A 19,718-nucleotide genomic window follows, 5' to 3' on the forward strand; every position below is an offset into this window, starting at 1 on the left:
TGGAGTTGAGGACACCCCTGACTGCAAGATCCTAAGGCAACCTGGCTCTCTGTGGTGTGTCCAGACTGCTACCCCACATAGAGAATCGGTGGTGGGTAAAGGCGGCCTGTGAAGGTGAGGAGCTGCCGTGAGGGATTTCCTGGAGCTTGGGAGATCAGAGCTGAAATTCATCAGTTGGAGGGCCGGAAATGACTACAGATGCTGTGTGCACTGACTGGGGGCTTCCTGAGGCAATGGGGCAGAAGTGCCTTCTCTCTCCTTCCCCCCAACCACGAGACCTACCTGCAGCTGGTCCACTCTCTGCTGGTGCTGATGCGTGCAAACTATAGTGCCTGAGCAAGAGGGACAAACTAGGACCAATAACAAAACTGGGACTCCCTTGCTGTGCTGTCACGCTGCACCAAAAAAGACTTGTACACAGCAGGCTCCCCAACAGCGTTGCGGCAAGGGGTGCTTTGTCAACCCCCCTCTAACCTCCATGCCTCTCAGGAACCCCTGCTATCTGGTCTGAACCTGGGGCCCCACCCCTGTACTGGGACCTTGACTGGGGCACATTAAGCCCCAAGTGTCTCTGGCTACCCTGAACCAGTGGAGGGGAGGCTGTGGAGGGCTGCTGGAACTGACTGGTTGAGGGGATCGGCCACAACAAGGATCCACTCTTACCCAGATGGGAAGCAATGCTTTGGCCCTTATGGGTCCCTAAGGAGAAAGGGGGTACAGGGTTCACTGACTGCTCATCTGTGCCACATGGGGGTGATGCTCATAACAGATTTCACCATACCAACAAAAACGTGAGGGGTGGACCATTGCCCTAACTACTCTGCCTGTCCCACAAAGTGAGTGCTGTGGAAAGATACTTATTCCCTAACAACAAATAACAACTCCACAGCCACCCATGCAGCCTTCTTCCTCTCTGTTAGATCACCAGTCCACTTTTGATGACAAAGAGCCCAAACAAACACAACAGGGCAAGTTGGGCCAATATATGATGGTGGCTACGCCTCCTACAGAACAGGAAGACACCACTGGTCCTGATACTGGTAATGCAGACCTACTACAAGCTACACAATCCTTTAAAGAAGTGCTTAAAAGTAATATTAGAGAAGTGTGCTTGGAGGTGTCCCTCTTATGCCAAGATCTTCACAATGTCTTTGACAGAGCGACAGTGGTGGAGACAAGGCATACCGAGGTGGAGGAAATTGTCCAAACCTTTAAGAAAAGAGCAGACGATCAACACAGGACCAATTCTTTTGTCCTATGGGGAATTGAAGATGCAGACAATCTAGCCAGAAGGATCAATCTCAACTTTGTCGGATTTCCAGAGGGAGTTGAAGGCACTGCCACAAGTGAGTTTCTAACCTTCTGTTTGTGGAACATTTTTCCTGCTGAACTATTTTCCTCATGTTTTGTGGTGGAGTGGGCTCACAGAGCCCAGAGCGGGAACCTTTCTCGGAAGCTCCCCCACGACCTATTATTGCAAAGCTCATGCTCCTCTGAGAAGCATGCAGATTAGGGGATGTACCCCATGAAAGCTCCAAGATCATGATATTCCCTGAATACAGCTTGGAAGTCCAACATTAGCGATGCACGTTCAACTCAGTGAGAACGAAACTCCGTGCCCTACAACTCCAATACATGCTGCTATTTCCATCCAAGATAAAGGTCCTCTACCAGGGAAAATCCCTTTCCTAACATTCTCCGGAGGATGCCTGGACCTGGCTGGAGAAACAACCACAGATCCAATCCAGTTTGGTGACTGGCACAGGATGCCAGATGCCCCAACCAACGGGAGCTAGGCCCAAAGCTTATCCATTGCAACGACTACAAAAGAATCTTAGAGGTACTCCATCTGGACCCATTATACAACTAGAGAACCAAGAAGAAATGGACACTGGATGTCTGATGCAGAGGGGGATGAACAACAGGGGCAAAAGCAACCCCAGAACAGCCCCCCAAATAACTTCACAGACGGAATTGAGTGGAGTGGACTCCTCCTCAGAACTAGAGAGTAATCATCCTTTGGCAAAAGAAATCACAGCATTGGAGCGGGACCAGACAACTGCTGACCCATTCACACAGACTCAGACTCTAAATCCAGTGCGTCAGACACAGGTAGTGGCAACTAAATAGCTGAGGAGCATTGTGGTGCTCTGACAGCTACAATGTGATATGACCCTCTAGAGAGCATACCTACCTTTGGACATACTTACCCATCTGTGTGCACTAAGTGCTCTCTTTCTCCCCCCCCCCTTTCCTTTTTCCTTCTCTTGCGCTTCCCACCCCACTACTTCCCACCCCGATTTCTCTCTTCCCTTGGGTTCTTCTCTTTTCTGCATGTTTATTTTCTGTAGGTGATTCTAACCTTATTTGAAAATGTTGAGATCGGGAGGGTGGCAGATCCCCAAGTTAGGCCTGCAACATGTTTGCCTTATGAGTTTAGGAGACATGCAAGCAGTGGGGATGGGGGACGGGGAGGGAGCAAAGCTATATGGTTCTTTCACCGGAGGAATCGACATACATACTGTACTATTCACATACCCTGAGACAAGAGTCAGAGAGTGATGATACCACTTAGGCATAATGCACAGCACTGATTGGGCCCCTGGAAGCAGTCGGTCCTCATCTGGAACATAAATGGGATGGGGTATAAGACTAAAAGAGGGCTTCTGGCTGCATACCTTAAACGTCTTAAGCCAGAGGTGGCCTTTTTACAGCAGACCCACCTCAAGGGAGCCCACTGTCATTTTCTGGCTCGGGATCCTATATCACACTGTCACATGCTGGTTTCACGAGGGTAGAATCTCTGATCCAAAAACCCCACCTAACAAGTACTGAAACCCTGGCCTGATCTCCTGGGGACCTATGCAGCAGTTCAGGGTGTCTGGGGGAGGCTGAGCATTACCTTAATCAGTGCTTATACCCCCCTGCCTCCAATCATACATTCTAACTAAAATCGCTGACATCCTACTTGACTTGACACCAAATCATCTCTGCATATTTAAGGGGATGATTTCAATAATTTGATGTACCTGACATGAACACATCAGGAGGGACACCTAATCTGGGTAGGATTACACCCCTGTCTCACTTTGTTGACACACTGGGTCTCACTGATTTATGGAGATTACACCATCCACAGAGCCAGAGCTATTCCTACTATTCGGAATCCCACAAAGCCTACTCCAGACTTGCCCATATTTTTTTTTACCAATGGGTGAGGTAGATATGTAACACAGGGCTGACTCCCTAGCGAGGGGCCTTCTGACCACTCCCCGCTGTGGGTGACAATGGGAAGAAATCCTGCGACAAAAATTAATACCTGAAGACAGACAGCCTGGGAAATAAGAGAAAAATCTAGGCAGCAAGAGATCCATACAGACACAAACCTCTACTTTCTAATCAACAAAGACTCAGTTGCATCGACTGTCACACTATGGGTGGTATACAAGGCAGTCTTGGTGGGACAGGATTCAAACTATTATTACCTTTAAGAAAAGAAAGGCAACAAGGGAAGTTGAAGAGCTAGAAAAACAAATCTTGAAGGCAGAGGCTGTTCTTGTCCTCTCCCTGAGCCTCTTGCTAAGAAGGCAGATAGATGCCCTACTCACAGAATATATCGAACTGGCTACCGATGTGGTATGCAATTATATACTAGTCACACAACACCGCCTCTACAAGGTCAGTGACACCTCTGGGAAACTGTTGGCCTGGGTGAGAATTGGAGGCTAGATGATTATAGCAAATACAGGAGAGGGAGGGTACCCTCTATTCCACGGATGGGGAGATCACAAGAGAATTTGTTAAATAATATGCAGCCCTTCATGAAGAGCGGCTCCTGGTGGATACTGCCTAAATTGATGACTATCTCAATGAGATCGTATTGCCAATGTTATCCGGTGAGGACTGCAATTCCCCAGATGCAGACATACGCATATACATTCAGGTAAAACTCTGGAACCTAATGGTTTTCCGGGTGAGGTTATTTAAGAAACAAGCTGATATATTATCTCCCCACTTACTGCAAATATACCTAAAGGCACAAAAGGCTGGTGTCCTCCCATCTGACCTTGGCAGAACTACGATGGTGATCACACACAAAGCCGGGAAGCCCCCAACATCCAGTGTCTCTTACGGGCTGATTTAATTGACTGACAAGGAAACCAAAGTCCTAGCGACTATCCTGGCCACTAGCCTTCTTTAAGTGATCATTCCATTGTTCCACAGTGGTTAATCCAACTTCATGCCAAAGCATTCCACCGGAGAATTGGTTGGATGGCAACAGACAAGACCCCCACCTGTTCATTTCAAATGACACCGAAAAAGCCTTTGATGCAATCCACTGGCCCTTCATGACCTAGACGCTGAAAAAAAGGGGTTCTGACCACACTTCAGGAAATGAATAAACCTACTCTACCCGAAGCCGGTGACTAACTAGGAAAGTAAATTGCATACAGTCCTCCAAATTACCCATCAGGAGCGGAACCCAACAGTAACCACTAGCAGGTTTGATCCATGCCCACCCAAAATCAAAGGTTTCCATACGGCTCCCCAATCCTGGAAGAAAAGATTTCCTCATATACATACAACATCCTGATTTATTTATCCCAACCTCAAAGCTCAATCCCTGCAGTTCTCCACACATTGAACATTAGTAATCTCACTCCGAATACACAATGAATTGGGAAAAATCAGTACTTTTCCCCATTGGAGGGTGCTTTGACCCAGAAACTCAAAATAACTATGGAGGGATTCCAATAACTGGGGATTTATGCCACTATAGAGTCTGAGAGATGCATGGTACAAAATATCAGGACAATCTTGAATGCTATGAGGTGGATGTGAGCCACTGGAAGAAACTTCCCTTAGCACTCTTGGGTAAAGCAGCACTATTTAAAATGATCACCCTCCCAAAATGTCTATATGCGCTACAAAATTCATATTACAGACTCCCAGATGACATTTTCAATAGAATCAAGAACAAACTTAGAAAACTGTTGTGGAATGATGGCCATAACAAGATAGCCCTCTATAAGCTACAACTTAACTCCTACAATGGAGGTATAGCTCTCCCAGACCTTCGGGCCTACTATTGGGCATCGCACCTAATAGTACTCAATGACTGGAGATATGTGGCCAGTGACCACCCAACGTATGCCCTAGAAAAGATGAAATTTCAAGTGCAGCCATATCAACACTACAGAGGCAGGGAACGATATGGCCTCTTACCTGCTACCCAACTGACTCTAGAGGCATAGGATAGAGCAAAGTCCTGTATGGGATGGAAACAGAAAATCACCCGGAAAATCCCAATATGGTTGGGTAGAATCCTGAAAGAAATAACCAAATTAAAAGGCTTTACATCCTGGGACCGCATAGGTATTTCCAAGGTGGGTGATTTGTTGGTGGAGGATGCCTAAATGCCATTTTCTTTCGTACAGAGGGAATTCCAACACCACAACCAACAGTTTAAAAAAATATCTGCAACACACACATGCATGGGAAGCTGAAAATATCCCCCCAGACCTCCATGAATGTGCCCCCCTGGAGAGCAGGCTCCTGGTGGAGGAAATACAGGAAAAAGCAGTATCTTGCACCTACAAAACTATTAATAGCAACATACCAGGTGTCCTTCTGAAATTGAGGGCTACATGGAAAGCTGATATTGGCACATTTGAAGACTTAGGGCCTGTTTGTGACCTTGGTGGGTGGGATACTCTGTCACAACCGTGACAGCTTTTCCACCAGCAGTTTCACAAGTTTCATAAGATAATATGGACCTTGTAAAATGTGTAAAGGATATCTGTAATGCTTGTGATGTAGTATCCCATCCTCCAAGGTTGTAATAAGGCCCTTTGACTAGGAGGCTGCACTGATGTTTCCCCGAGAAGTAGCCATCCAACGTCTTATCCAATCCTACATAGGATTTACTATGATATGGCCCAACTCCATAGAATGGGAAGAGCAGCCTCATCAGACTGCTTGCATTGTGGGAGCAACAAGGATGACTTCCTCAACATACCATGGACATGTTTGGAATTACAAACATACTGGCGTTGAGTGCTTTCAGAACGCAATGCTATACTAGGGATACAGCTGCTGGCCAACCCCAAATATGTTCTCCTGGGGAATATCTAATGATGTGGACGTACCGAGGATGAAACTACTGCTGTGTAATATGGGGTTGTTGGTGGCCAAACAAGACCTATCTTCCCTATATGAAAGCATTTTCAAGCTGAAGCTATACAATTTCTTGGTTAGAGATTTTTTTTCAGAAATCTCCTCCCCCATTTCCTTCATTTCAGTCTTCTTTGATTTTGTAATGTACGAAGTGACACAGCAAGCAACAATAATGGATTTGTCTGCATCAAACTTTATGTCCATTTTTGCATTTCATAACTTTAGAATTATAATCATTAATATACTTGGAGACCTCTGATCTTCTCATATTATATGTATTTTTGGGATATTTTTGTGTCAGTGCATGTCTGACTGCTGATAAATAGATGTTCACTATTCCTTTGGAAATGATAGGTCTTGGAAATCCAAAACAACACCTTGTATAAAATGTCGCTTTACATCTGTATCTTCAGCGACAATACTTGCCACAGTTATGTGTTTGTAAGTATAGAACATGGTGTCTTAGGCCTTTGTCATCATTGTCTTTTGAAATGGTACATGTAACATACTGTTCTATAAAAAATAGCACAGACTCATCGCTGTCAGTCCCAAATGTTGGTGCTTTATCCATAAGAGCGTGTGAATATGAGGGGCACCTCTTGCCTGGTACTCCTTACGCCAAAAAAATCTGTAACTTCACCAAGAGGAGGATTTGTTTTATTGCATAGGAAACCCAGCATTGCTTGAAACGTGAGATTGAAATATCTACAAACATTAGAAGTATCTAGAGAGAAAAGTTATTCTGCTGTCTTCAAATTAATATCCTTAATGTTAGAGTTTTCTTTTCTTATAAACTCAAGTAAATCATCCCTATCATACTATGCAAAACTAAGTGTGACAAACCAAGCAGGCACACCTAAGATTTGCAGCATTCATTTAGGTTGTCTATGGCAACGATACCAATACCAATTGGTACCACATTGACATGCCATCAAATTAATTAAGTTGTATGCCAGGTTTTCATCATTACCTTGTACTTTGTCAACAAACACCCTTGCAGAGAGATTTTAGATTAACTCCTGTTTTTTGATTATAGTTCACAGCGTAAAAAAGTCCTGTCAAGTTGTTCTCAAATAATAGATGGAATATATATGATATACACTAGTAAAACCTAGGGTTCTTTGACTGTAGTCTTGTTGACCTGTATTCTGCTGCTGGTATCTGTACAGGCTGGTCATCATATCACCCACTTGCTCCTGTTGGAAATGGCTGTGGAAAGCAGCAAGCATTTAACCTTTTTTCCCACACACTCATTGTAGCAGGAAACATATCAATGGTACCCACAACAGCTTCTTTGGGATAAAGTGGATGGATACTATAGTGCTTATTTATTTCTTCTGACTTTTGTTTATCCACTTTTTCTATTTGTACACTTGATGGTAATACTTCATCATTTATACAAGTTACATCTCCAATAATATCAAAATTTTTGTATAAAACCTTATTTGCTTTCAAGTATAACATGGCTTTATTCACTTTGCTTACATCTACTATCTCTTGTCATATTTTTTTTAAACTTTTTGGTGGGCACACAATTTACTAGAATGATGAGTGGTTCATAAATATCTCTCTCAATACCTAGAGTCTCAACATTTTTTTAATCTAAAGTTAAATAGACTACTCTTCCTTTACGTCCTTTCTGTAACTCTGTTGGTGATAGTTTTCCTGTCTTTGGTTCCATTCAAACTATTGCTTCAAAATAGAATGAGAATTGATTCATAAACATTTAATAATTGAAGTTCTACTGCGATCAATTCTAATCTGTTATGTATTCTTCTAGCTTGCATTTCATTATCATCTGGTTTATAATAACAATACTTATATATTGTTTGTTTCGTGGCTAAATCACAGTCCTCTTCTGCAAATAGATATGCACCAAATTCCTGCCACCTATCTCAGTTTTTTTCCTCACTTATAAAAAATACAATTACTTTATGAGTTTGACTTTTGTAGTGAGTACAGTGACAACAAATACAAACATACTTTGGTTTCTCTGAAGATATTGGACCTCATTATGAGTAAATGCAGCGGTCCCACCGCCAACAGGCTTGCAGTGAAGACCACCACATTATGAGTGTGGCATTTTGGCCTCTTGCAACCCGCCACATCTCCACTCATACCACCACGGCTGTCGGAGCTGCCGGGCTGCAGATGATCATCTCCGACCCGGCGGTCCACAGAAGACTGCTGGCGGTATTAGAAGCCACCAGTCTGCCACGCTTTCTGCGGCAGTAGCACCACCATGAAAACCATGGCAGAAAAAGTACTGGTAACAGGGAATTCCTTCCCTGTCACCAGTAGATGACCCCCCCCAGTAAGCACTAAACCCCTATCCCCTGAAACACAGCACCCCCACCCCATCCCTACATACATGCACACAGACACCCACATGCACCATGCATATACTCATTCACTTACACTTACATACATGCATTCACTCACATGTATAGAAACATGCATTCACAACAATACTCACACTCGCATACACACACACATACAAACATGCATTCACAACACTCACACTCGCATACACACACGCATACACACTCACATGCATACACGCACTCACTTCAACATTCAGACATGCATACAACCACGCATACACACATTCATGCACACACAGAGACACCACATACTCACATACGCACAGACAACACCCCCCACCCTTCTCCCATATTAGACGATCACTTTACCTGGTCCGGGGAGAAGGCCGCCCAGCAAGGAACGGGAAGGGGCGCTTCCACCGCCGGCAGCACCACACCAGCAAGACACCACCAGGCCATATTATTGCACATAATGCGGCTGGTGGAGTCATACTAGCGGGGTGGGCCGGTGGCAGAACCGCCATAGCACCTCCGACAGCCAGAATGACTACCACAATCCTGTAGTACTTGTATTATGGTGGTGGGAAGACCGCCCTCTCTGGCGGTCTTCTAGCACCCACGGCTTTGGCTGTCTTCTGAGAAGACTGCCAAAGTAGTAATGAGGGCCACTGTGTTGAATTTAGCTGTCTCTTGCACACATCTTTCAATACTAATCTCAGTGTCCTATTGCTCTACACCTGCAGTGATTATCTCCTCATTTTCCCTACACTCCTCTTCAGGTCCAAAGAAACAAAACTGAACAACCTCACAAATGTTCTCTACCTCTGCCACAGTACCATGCAATAGGGCTCTCTTCATTTCTCCTAAACATAAAGCAGGATTTTTTAGATAGTAAACTCTCCTAACAAAATTTCACATTTTTTAATGATGCACAGCTAACATTCTAAAGTGATCAAAGGTGCTTTTGCACACTTTCTTTAAAAGACATGCCAGTGAATGCCCTTGAATGCAAGTGTATTTCTGAACTTTGCAAGCATCTAATCCTTGCAGCATTATAATTTTCTTTTTTAGACTTCTGCATGAAAATTCTCTTATGAAACTTCTCGATTTATCAATTGGTTCCTGACGGACAGCACAAATACTACTACACTTCCGCTTGTACACAGGAGACTGTCTACATTTTCCTTGTACCTCTTCAGCTATCACTTCTTCTAAATTCCTAGGAACTATCACTTATTTTTCTATGGAGTACCACCATTTACTTCATAGCTACAACTAATTGTGTCAACTGCATGCACTAATGGGTTCGCTTGTAAGTAGCTCTCTTCATTAAAAATGGTCCTGTACTAGATGTGGGAATCCACTCACCTTTAAAGATTTTACAAAAAAAAGCCTTTTCCTTAATGTTCTCTTCCTCAAGCAGAATACTGTTTTGTCTAGTGTCTTCATTGTGTTGAATATTAAGATAAAAAAAATCCTTTTCAGAGCAAATGTTTTGTCATTATACTCACAATATATTGCTTTTAAGTGCAGCACTTCTCCTCTTATACATCTTCAGTTTCTTTAGTACATTTTACATTATTCTAGTTCAAAACATTTTTACTCTTATCTCCTTAAACTGTTTCTGTCTCCAAGTCAAAGTCTCTCTTACCTTTTTACATTTCCTACTTTTAAAAGCATGTAATCACTGCTATTTATCACTTGATTTTAAACTATTCTTTTTACTAGACAAGTTTCTTTCAGTTTGCAATTTTTTGCATACTTTTTCAGAAAATCCTCAGCACTCTTACCAGCTTTCTTGGCTACACTCTCCCCCTTTTCTATCTTTTTACTCTCACTTTCAAATAAGTAGTATTGTTTCCTTCTTTTTTGTCTCTTATCAGGCATTCTGATTCTTCTTGTTTCAATAAAAATGGATGTCTTCAAATCAAATAAAAAATACATTAAGTGCTACAGAAAATAGTATCAAATTACATTTTACAAATAAGTAGGTGTGTCATTGTGTTCACTCCCATGTACATGTGTGTCACTGATTGTCTAGGTGCGGGGAGATTATCTGTAGATAAAGTAGAGTTTAAGGCTTGGCAAAGGAATTTTAATGGCAAGTTGACCTAGCGGTAAAACTACGTACTCAAGCTCAGAAGTAGTAGGCCTGAGCCATGTTTAAAGGACTATTTGTCTAGTTGGGTGAGTAGATTGTGTCATTACTTGGCTACATATCTGACTGAGTGTATCAGTACCTCTATGAATACCCCACAGGATGTTTAAGTAAATATGGTGAACTGTGTGTGTGCAACTGGCTCCAATACTGCTGGAAACATAACTGCTTGTCTGGGTGTGTGCATGAATGTATAAGCGGCTCTCCAAGTGTCTGACTGGATGTGTCAGTAGCTCTATCATTTTGATAATAGGTATATGAATTGCAGTATGGGTGGGAAACTGCATATATAACTGAGCAAAGGACTTTGTAAGTGCACATCTAACTCAGCGAAAGTCAGAAGCACGTGTTTCAGCTTTTAGTCACTGAACCGTAGGTGTTCTGTACTAAAAGGAGAGCTTAAGACTAGTAAAAGATTCTTTGAAAGTCATGCCATGTTGGTAGTAAAATTGCACAGTCAAGCTCTGCAGTAGTATGCCAAAGCCATGTTTAAAGGACTACTTTTCTGAATGGTTAATTTGGTAGTCTGAGTAGTTCTTTACATATCGGAGGGACTGCATCAGTCCCCAAGTGCTGGTCACACTACTACATAAATACTTGCTGTCTGGATGTGTGCACAAATGTATAAGTGGGTTTTGCAGGCTCTGAGTGTGTGAGTGCCTCTGTGGTTTTCTAAATAGGTATGTGACGTGCAGTATGGGTAAGAGATTGCATATTTAACTAGGCATATTGCTCTACAACTGTACATCTAAGTCACTGAAACTCTGAATGGTGTTACACCTATTAAATTCAAAGCACCCTAGTCTGTGTCTTAGCTACAACCTATCTAAGGTGTTAGTTTTGTATAGTACAACAACAGTTCAAGGCTTGTGAACCAGGTTTTCTAATTCCAAGCAGAGCCTTTAATTCTTCCTTTGCTGATTATTCTACTTTCTCTTATTTTTATCACTTACCCTCTATGTATGTTCCTTTTTAGTTTTTATGAACGTTACTCACTTTCATTTGCCTCATATGCAGTTATGCCTTTACTATTCCCTTTAAAATAAACTACATTTTAGTACATATACCTCTTAAGTGTGTCTACTGTTCTATAAGTTTGTCTTTCAGTAGCAGTTAGAATTTCTCCTCACTGAAAATGTGCAAAAGCCAAGCAGAAGAATGGTACACCACTCTCATACAAGGCAACCATTAATGGCAAACTTTTCAACTTTGCTTTGAAGGTTCCTGTGAGAAACTGGGGCTGATTGCAGAGGCCCCATAACTTTTTGCCCCCATTTTCCACTTTATGCTGGTGTTTTCCTGACTCTGATGGTGCCCTGGGTACTGCTAACCAGTCCCAGGGCCTGTGCTCTGTGTAAAATGGATATGCAAATTAGGCTAATTATAATTGGCTAAGTAAACCTACCTATAAGTCCCTAGTATATGGTAGGGCATGTAGGTTTAGGGACCACAGCATAGGTGGTGCACACCTAGGTGCATTGCTGAGGTGCCCAGTGTCATTTTAAAAGCAAGCCTGCCTTCCTGGCTGCTTTTAAATTAAAGTTATATGCAAATTCGACTTTGGAATTAAAGGTACTTCCAAAGTCTTAAACTACCTTATTTTTACATATAAGTCACCCCTAAGGTGTGCCCTATGTGCCCCTAGGGCTGGGTGCCATGTAACTATAAGCAGGGACTTTATAAAAATAGATTTATAAGCCCTGGTGAGGTAAAAACAGCCAAATTCGTTTTTCCCTCATTGAAGTAAATGGCCTTCATAGGCTAGAATGGGCAGACTTTATTTAAAATTTTAAAGTCTCCTTAAATGTTACATACCAAGAATTTGGTATCAAATTGATTGTTATAATAAATCCCACAACTTCCAGTTGTTGGATTTAATATAACTAGTGCAGGTAAAAAGTTTAGACTTTACCTAAAAAGTTGCCAATTTCAGCTCTGCATTGTTTTTGCTGCTGTGCTCTGATTGGCCAGCCTGCAGCAGCTTCTGCCAGGCTACTTTAATGAGGTGTGAAGTGGCCTGACTTCACACAAAGGAATGTGCTTGGGGGAGAGAATCTCCCCTCAGCAGATGGGGAAGCAGGAAGGGGGAGGGCTGCCAAACTGGTCTTCAAAGGCAGAGAAGGACATCTGGAGCACCCAGCAACACCCCCACATCCTGCAACCCCAGACAGCTAGGTGCCCCCTTGATTAGATTAGGAGAGGGCAGGAGAGGGGTGTGTTTATGATTTTTAGCCACACCAGTGGGTGGGCTCAGCCAGATCTCTCCTCTAAAAATCAGATTCATCCATTTTGGATTTTTAGAGACTGTTGCCTTCTGGGATGGATTTTTGCCACACTTCCCAGGAAGTGGTCATCACAGGGGGACGACCCTGTCCCTGATTGGAGGACCAGGGCCCCCCTGCTTTTCACCCAGGAGCAAGGATAAAACTGGCAGACCTGCACCCACGCCTCAGATCCCCACCAAATTTCAAGAAGAAAGAACTACAAGGAGAAGAAGGACTGCCCTGCTGGACCCCTGGCCTGCACCTGGACCCTGCACTCAGAAAGACTGCACCAGCTGCACACTTGGGCTTCACCACAAGAAGGACTTTGCCTGGCTTCCACTGGTTCAAGGAGGGACTCCCTGTTTGCTACAGGTGAAAAATTGCTAACCAGAGTCCCCTGCACCAACTCCTGAAAAAGTGACCAGCTGATCACTGCCCAGTGGCCAAAAAGGAGTTTGCGCCAGGTGCACTCTGGGAGTTGAAGTCCGCACTTCCCAAGGACCATCACAGAACTTCTGGACCCTTGGGGTGAGCTGTGGACCCCAAAAGAACCTTAAAAGAACATCTGGGTGAAGCCCCAGAAGTTTGGAAAAGATTGGAGAAATTTTAGAAAAAAGCTCCATAAAGTGACCGACTCGACGCGGAAATTCTAGCCGGCTTGCCTCAACCGCGACCCGGCCTGACTTCGTGGTTCGTCCCGGTCAAGAAAAACATCCGAAAAAGAGACTAAGTCCGAACGTAAAAAGTTGACCGGGACCTTCCAGCCATCGTATCCGAGAAGGGCTCCACGGACGTCGGATCAAGATCCAGGTTTACCCCGGTCGAAGGATTTTCATCTCGAAAAAACGACTAAGTCCGAAGGTAGAAATCACCACCGAGGAAACCGACTTCGCGTATCCGGACAAGGGCTCCAGGAGGTCGGATCCAACTGGCAGGTTCGTCCCGGTGAAGAAAAACTTCAAAATAAAGACTAAGTCAGAAGGTAACTTTTTAACCGAGGCTTCCCGCGACCTGTATCCGAGCAGGGCTCCATCGCGGTCGGCCTGAAAGTTTGACTTTGTCCCGGTCCTGGTGCAACCAGATGACCCGATTGGCGCTTTTTGTTTCTATGCGCTAGAAAATATTAATACTTTAAAAATTCATATCTCCGGTTCCCCTGAACCGATTTTAATCGTTTTTGTGTCATTTTAAAGATAAAAATATAAGCTATTTTTATAAATTGGTTTTGGATTTTTAAACTGTTTCCTGTGTTTTATTTAATTACTGTTGTGTGATATTTGAATGCTTTACACTTTGTCTCCTAAGTTAAGCCTTGACGCTCGATGCCAAGCTACCAAGGGTAGAGCTGGGATTAATTTACTGAGACCTAACTGTACTTTTGTGGAGGTTTGTGGCTTGTTGCTAGGTGTAGGTACCTACCTGCCCTACCAATAACCCATTTTCCAACATAATTGGAAGCAGCGACGGGATCCTGTACTTGTGTTCAATATCACGTTACAGTTTTAGATAAAACAAATTAAAAATCCTTTAAATTGTCCTAGTGCAAAAAAATTTTTTAATTTTTAATTTTAATTTTTTTTAAAAATTAATTTGGATTAATTTCAATTATTGAATTTTTGTAATTTTTCTAAATTCTTGTTTCCAATTTTTGCAAAAAGTTTTTGGTGACACAAAACTAGGGAACCATGGAGCTTGATCTGGCTAGCCTACCCACACTGACAGTAGTCCAGCTTAGGGGGTTGTGTATTGAAAGAGGGTTGCCTGCAACCACTGATCTCAGGAAGCAAATCCTGATCACATCCCTGACAGCATGGGCTGAGGCCCAAGAGGTAGAGACAGAGGAAGCTCCAGTGGAGGAAGAAAAAGAGGAAGATGCTAACTCTAACCACTCAGGGGAGGGAAGGCATCAGACCCCAAGTGAGGAAGAGGAGGAACGGTCCTCACTGGATACAGTCACTAGGGGCAGACCCAAAGCTAGTGGTAGGAAGAGGGTCCTTTCAGGAGGAGAGAACCCATCCATCAGGGAGAGAGAGCTGGAAGCCCAGCTAGCCTACATAGCTTTGGAGGCAGATAAGCTTGCCCTAGAAAAAAAGAAGTGGGCAAGCAAAGAAAAAAAAGATGGAAGCAGCGAGAAAGAAACTGAGGTGTCCCTGGGTGGGGGTTTTGCCCCCAGGTTACCCAAAGGGGTGGTTCCTGCCTATGTAGAGGGGGATGACATCGATAAGTGGCTGGGGGCCTTTGAGAGGGCCCTCCAGATGAGGAAAGTCAAGCCTCAGTACTGGGGTTCACTCCTTTGGGAGTTAGTTCCCAACTCTGGGAGGGATAGGCTCCTAACCATGAGTGGGGAGGATGCAGACTCATACCCCAGTATGAAGAGTTGCTTGACTAAAAAGTTTGGTCTAACCCCAGAGCAGTATAGAATGAAGTTCAGGGACACCCAGAAGGTCAGTACCCAGTCTTGGGTTGACTTTGTGGACACCTCACTAAAGGCACTAGAGGGCTGGATTATTGGCAACAAAGTAAATACTTATGAGGGGTTATACAATCTGATCATGAGAGAGCACATCTTGACCAATTGTATCCAAGAAAGGTTACGCCAGCATCTAGTGGACTCTAAGCTGACCAACCCTAGAGAGCTAGGGGAGGCAGCTGATGAGTGGTTGAGAACCAGGGTGGTTGTCAAGTCCCAGGGGGGAGACTCCAAGAAGGGGGGGACAGGTCCCCAAAAACCTAAGGAGGGAGGTGGTAAGCCCACCACAGAGACTCCCTCTGTACCCCAGAACCCTAAGAAGGAGGAGAGTAAATCCCACTCCCACTCTGACATGCAGAGACAGGGAGACCCAGGGTTAAAAAAGCTCTTGGACAGTAGGGCTTGCTTTGACTGTCAGCAGACAGGTCACTTCAGAGGAGATGCAGCCTGTCCAAAGAAGGTGGTTAGCACTGGGCTGTCCAGTGTAGCCATAGAGGAGGATTCCTCAGATGATGAAGTCCTCCTAGCATTGTGCTGGGAGACAGGACCAGATGGTAAGCTGGTGATCCCTGAGGGTGGGAGTAGGCACTTCCACCACATTCAAGTGAATGGGATCCCTACCACTGGCCTGAGAGACACCTGTGCCAGTCACACTGTAGTGAGTGACCGGTTAGTGACCCCAGACATGTATGTCCCAGGAAAGACAAAGAAAGTCAGGATAGCCACAGGGGAGGTCACCTCCAAACCTGTAGCCATAGTGCCCCTAGAGAGGGAGGGTATCCTTGACTGGATTAGGGTGGTAGTCAGTGCTGACCTTCCCCTAGATTGTATCCTGGGCAATGACCTCCCAGAGGTGAGTCTGGTCACAGATGGGGTGGTCGCCCAGGGCGCCCTCCCTACCCAAAGTCCTGGGGAGTCAGTCCCTACAGTTAGGAGACAGGGGTCCCCAAGAAAAGGAAAGAAGAAAAGGAAAGGTAGGCCACTCTTAAAGAGAGTTCCAAGGAGCCAAAGGCCTTCTGCCCCAGTAGGGGGGGAGCCCAGAGTTGGCACTGGTGAGGCCTCACCTGACCCCAAGGAAGTCCTGAGTAGTCAGGCAGCTGTCCAGATGCAAGGTGTTGCCCCTGCACTGACAGAAGGGAGAGTGGAAGGAGGGTGTCTGCCACAGGAGGTGGTAGCCCCCCACTCTAGACAGCAAGAGGGGTACCAGGACCCCAAAGATGCCCCTAAAGCAGCTCAGCCACCTGTCAGTGGAGAGCTTAGGGTGTGGTTCTGGGTACTGACAGCTGTCAGTAGCCTCTGCTGGGTGCTAGCCTTCCTGGCAGCACTGTACTTGGCCTGGGAGGCAGACCCCAGGGCCAATAGCAAAGTAGGCCCCCTGACCCTATTGGTCATGGTGGGGTTGCTCAAGTGTTGGGTGACCTCTTTGGGTAAGCTAGGTGTTGCCCTAGCAAAGTTAGGAGTAGGGGAGGTGGGCACCTCACTACCCAAGTTGGCAGAGAGAGAGGAGGAAGACCCCCCTAGAGGGAAGTTTCAGTTTGAAATGGGTCCTTTCATTGTTGGGGTGGGTTCCCTACCCAGAGGGAGTGACCCTGACAGGGGGATGTAAGGCAGAGTAGGCCCTGCAAAGGGACAGCCAGTTTTCTTCACTGTCTTCCTCGCCTAACAAGCCAGGAAGACTCTCCCAGGGTTGGGCTGAGTCTCCTGGGCGTGTGGGCTGGGGGGGGGGTTGTGTGAGAAACTGGGGCTGATTGCAGAGGCCCCATAACTTTTTGCCCCCATTTTCCACTTTATGCTGGTGTTTTCCTGACTCTGATGGTGCGCTGGGTACTGCTAACCAGTCCCAGGGCCTGTGCTCTGTGCTCTGTGTAAAATGGATATGCAAATTAGGCTAATTATAATTGGCTAAGTAAACCTACCTATAAGTCCCTAGTATATGGTAGGGCATGTAGGTTTAGGGACCACAGCATAGGTGGTGCACACCTAGGTGCATTGCTGAGGTGCCCAGTGTCATTTTAAAAGCAAGCCTGCCTTCCTGGCTGCTTTTAAATTAAAGTTATATGCAAATTCGACTTTGGAATTAAAGGTACTTCCAAAGTCTTAAACTACCTTATTTTTACATATAAGTCACCCCTAAGGTGTGCCCTATGTGCCCCTAGGGCTGGGTGCCATGTAACTATAAGCAGGGACTTTATAAAAATAGATTTATAAGCCCTGGTGAGGTAAAAACAGCCAAATTCGTTTTTCCCTCATTGAAGTAAATGGCCTTCATAGGCTAGAATGGGCAGACTTTATTTAAAATTTTAAAGTCTCCTTAAATGTTACATACCAAGAATTTGGTATCAAATTGATTGTTATAATAAATCCCACAACTTCCAGTTGTTGGATTTAATATAACTAGTGCAGGTAAAAAGTTTAGACTTTACCTAAAAAGTTGCCAATTTCAGCTCTGCATTGTTTTTGCTGCTGTGCTCTGATTGGCCAGCCTGCAGCAGCTTCTGCCAGGCTACTTTAATGAGGTGTGAAGTGGCCTGACTTCACACAAAGGAATGTGCTTGGGGGAGAGAATCTCCCCTCAGCAGATGGGGAAGCAGGAAGGGGGAGGGCTGCCAAACTGGTCTTCAAAGGCAGAGAAGGACATCTGGAGCACCCAGCAACACCCCCACATCCTGCAACCCCAGACAGCTAGGTGCCCCCTTGATTAGATTAGGAGAGGGCAGGAGAGGGGTGTGTTTATGATTTTTAGCCACACCAGTGGGTGGGCTCAGCCAGATCTCTCCTCTAAAAATCAGATTCATCCATTTTGGATTTTTAGAGACTGTTGCCTTCTGGGATGGATTTTTGCCACACTTCCCAGGAAGTGGTCATCACAGGGGGACGACCCTGTCCCTGATTGGAGGACCAGGGCCCCCCTGCTTTTCACCCAGGAGCAAGGATAAAACTGGCAGACCTGCACCCACGCCTCAGATCCCCACCAAATTTCAAGAAGAAAGAACTACAAGGAGAAGAAGGACTGCCCTGCTGGACCCCTGGCCTGCACCTGGACCCTGCACTCAGAAAGACTGCACCAGCTGCACACTTGGGCTTCACCACAAGAAGGACTTTGCCTGGCTTCCACTGGTTCAAGGAGGGACTCCCTGTTTGCTACAGGTGAAAAATTGCTAACCAGAGTCCCCTGCACCAACTCCTGAAAAAGTGACCAGCTGACCACTGCCCAGTGGCCAAAAAGGAGTTTGCGCCAGGTGCACTCTGGGAGTTGAAGTCCGCACTTCCCAAGGACCATCACAGAACTTCTGGACCCTTGGGGTGAGCTGTGGACCCCAAAAGAACCTTAAAAGAACATCTGGGTGAAGCCCCAGAAGTTTGGAAAAGATTGGAGAAATTTTAGAAAAAAGCTCCATAAAGTGACCGACTCGACGCGGAAATTCTAGCCGGCTTGCCTCAACCGCGACCCGGCCTGACTTCGTGGTTCGTCCCGGTCAAGAAAAACATCCGAAAAAGAGACTAAGTCCGAACGTAAAAAGTTGACCGGGACCTTCCAGCCATCGTATCCGAGAAGGGCTCCACGGACGTCGGATCAAGATCCAGGTTTACCCCGGTCGAAGGATTTTCATCTCGAAAAAACGACTAAGTCCGAAGGTAGAAATCACCACCGAGGAAACCGACTTCGCGTATCCGGACAAGGGCTCCAGGAGGTCGGATCCAACTGGCAGGTTCGTCCCGGTGAAGAAAAACTTCAAAATAAAGACTAAGTCAGAAGGTAACTTTTTAACCGAGGCTTCCCGCGACCTGTATCCGAGCAGGGCTCCATCGCGGTCGGCCTGAAAGTTTGACTTTGTCCCGGTCCTGGTGCAACCAGATGACCCGATTGGCGCTTTTTGTTTCTATGCGCTAGAAAATAATAATACTTAAAAAATTCATATCTCCGGTTCCCCTGAACCGATTTTAATCGTTTTTGTGTCATTTTAAAGATAAAAATATAAGCTATTTTTATAAATTGGTTTTGGATTTTTAAACTGTTTCCTGTGTTTTATTTAATTACTGTTGTGTGATATTTGAATGCTTTACACTTTGTCTCCTAAGTTAAGCCTTGACGCTCGATGCCAAGCTACCAAGGGTAGAGCTGGGATTAATTTACTGAGACCTAACTGTACTTTTGTGGAGGTTTGTGGCTTGTTGCTAGGTGTAGGTACCTACCTGCCCTACCAATAACCCATTTTCCAACAGTTCCTCAATCAGAAAATCAATCACAATCTCCCTTTCATATTTAACTTATATTAAATGTCTTCTGACTGGCTGATATAGTTAGCGCTTACCAACACTCCTCA

Source organism: Pleurodeles waltl, chromosome 1_1 (assembly GCF_031143425.1).
Source record: "Pleurodeles waltl isolate 20211129_DDA chromosome 1_1, aPleWal1.hap1.20221129, whole genome shotgun sequence".
NCBI lineage: Eukaryota > Metazoa > Chordata > Amphibia > Caudata > Salamandridae > Pleurodeles > Pleurodeles waltl.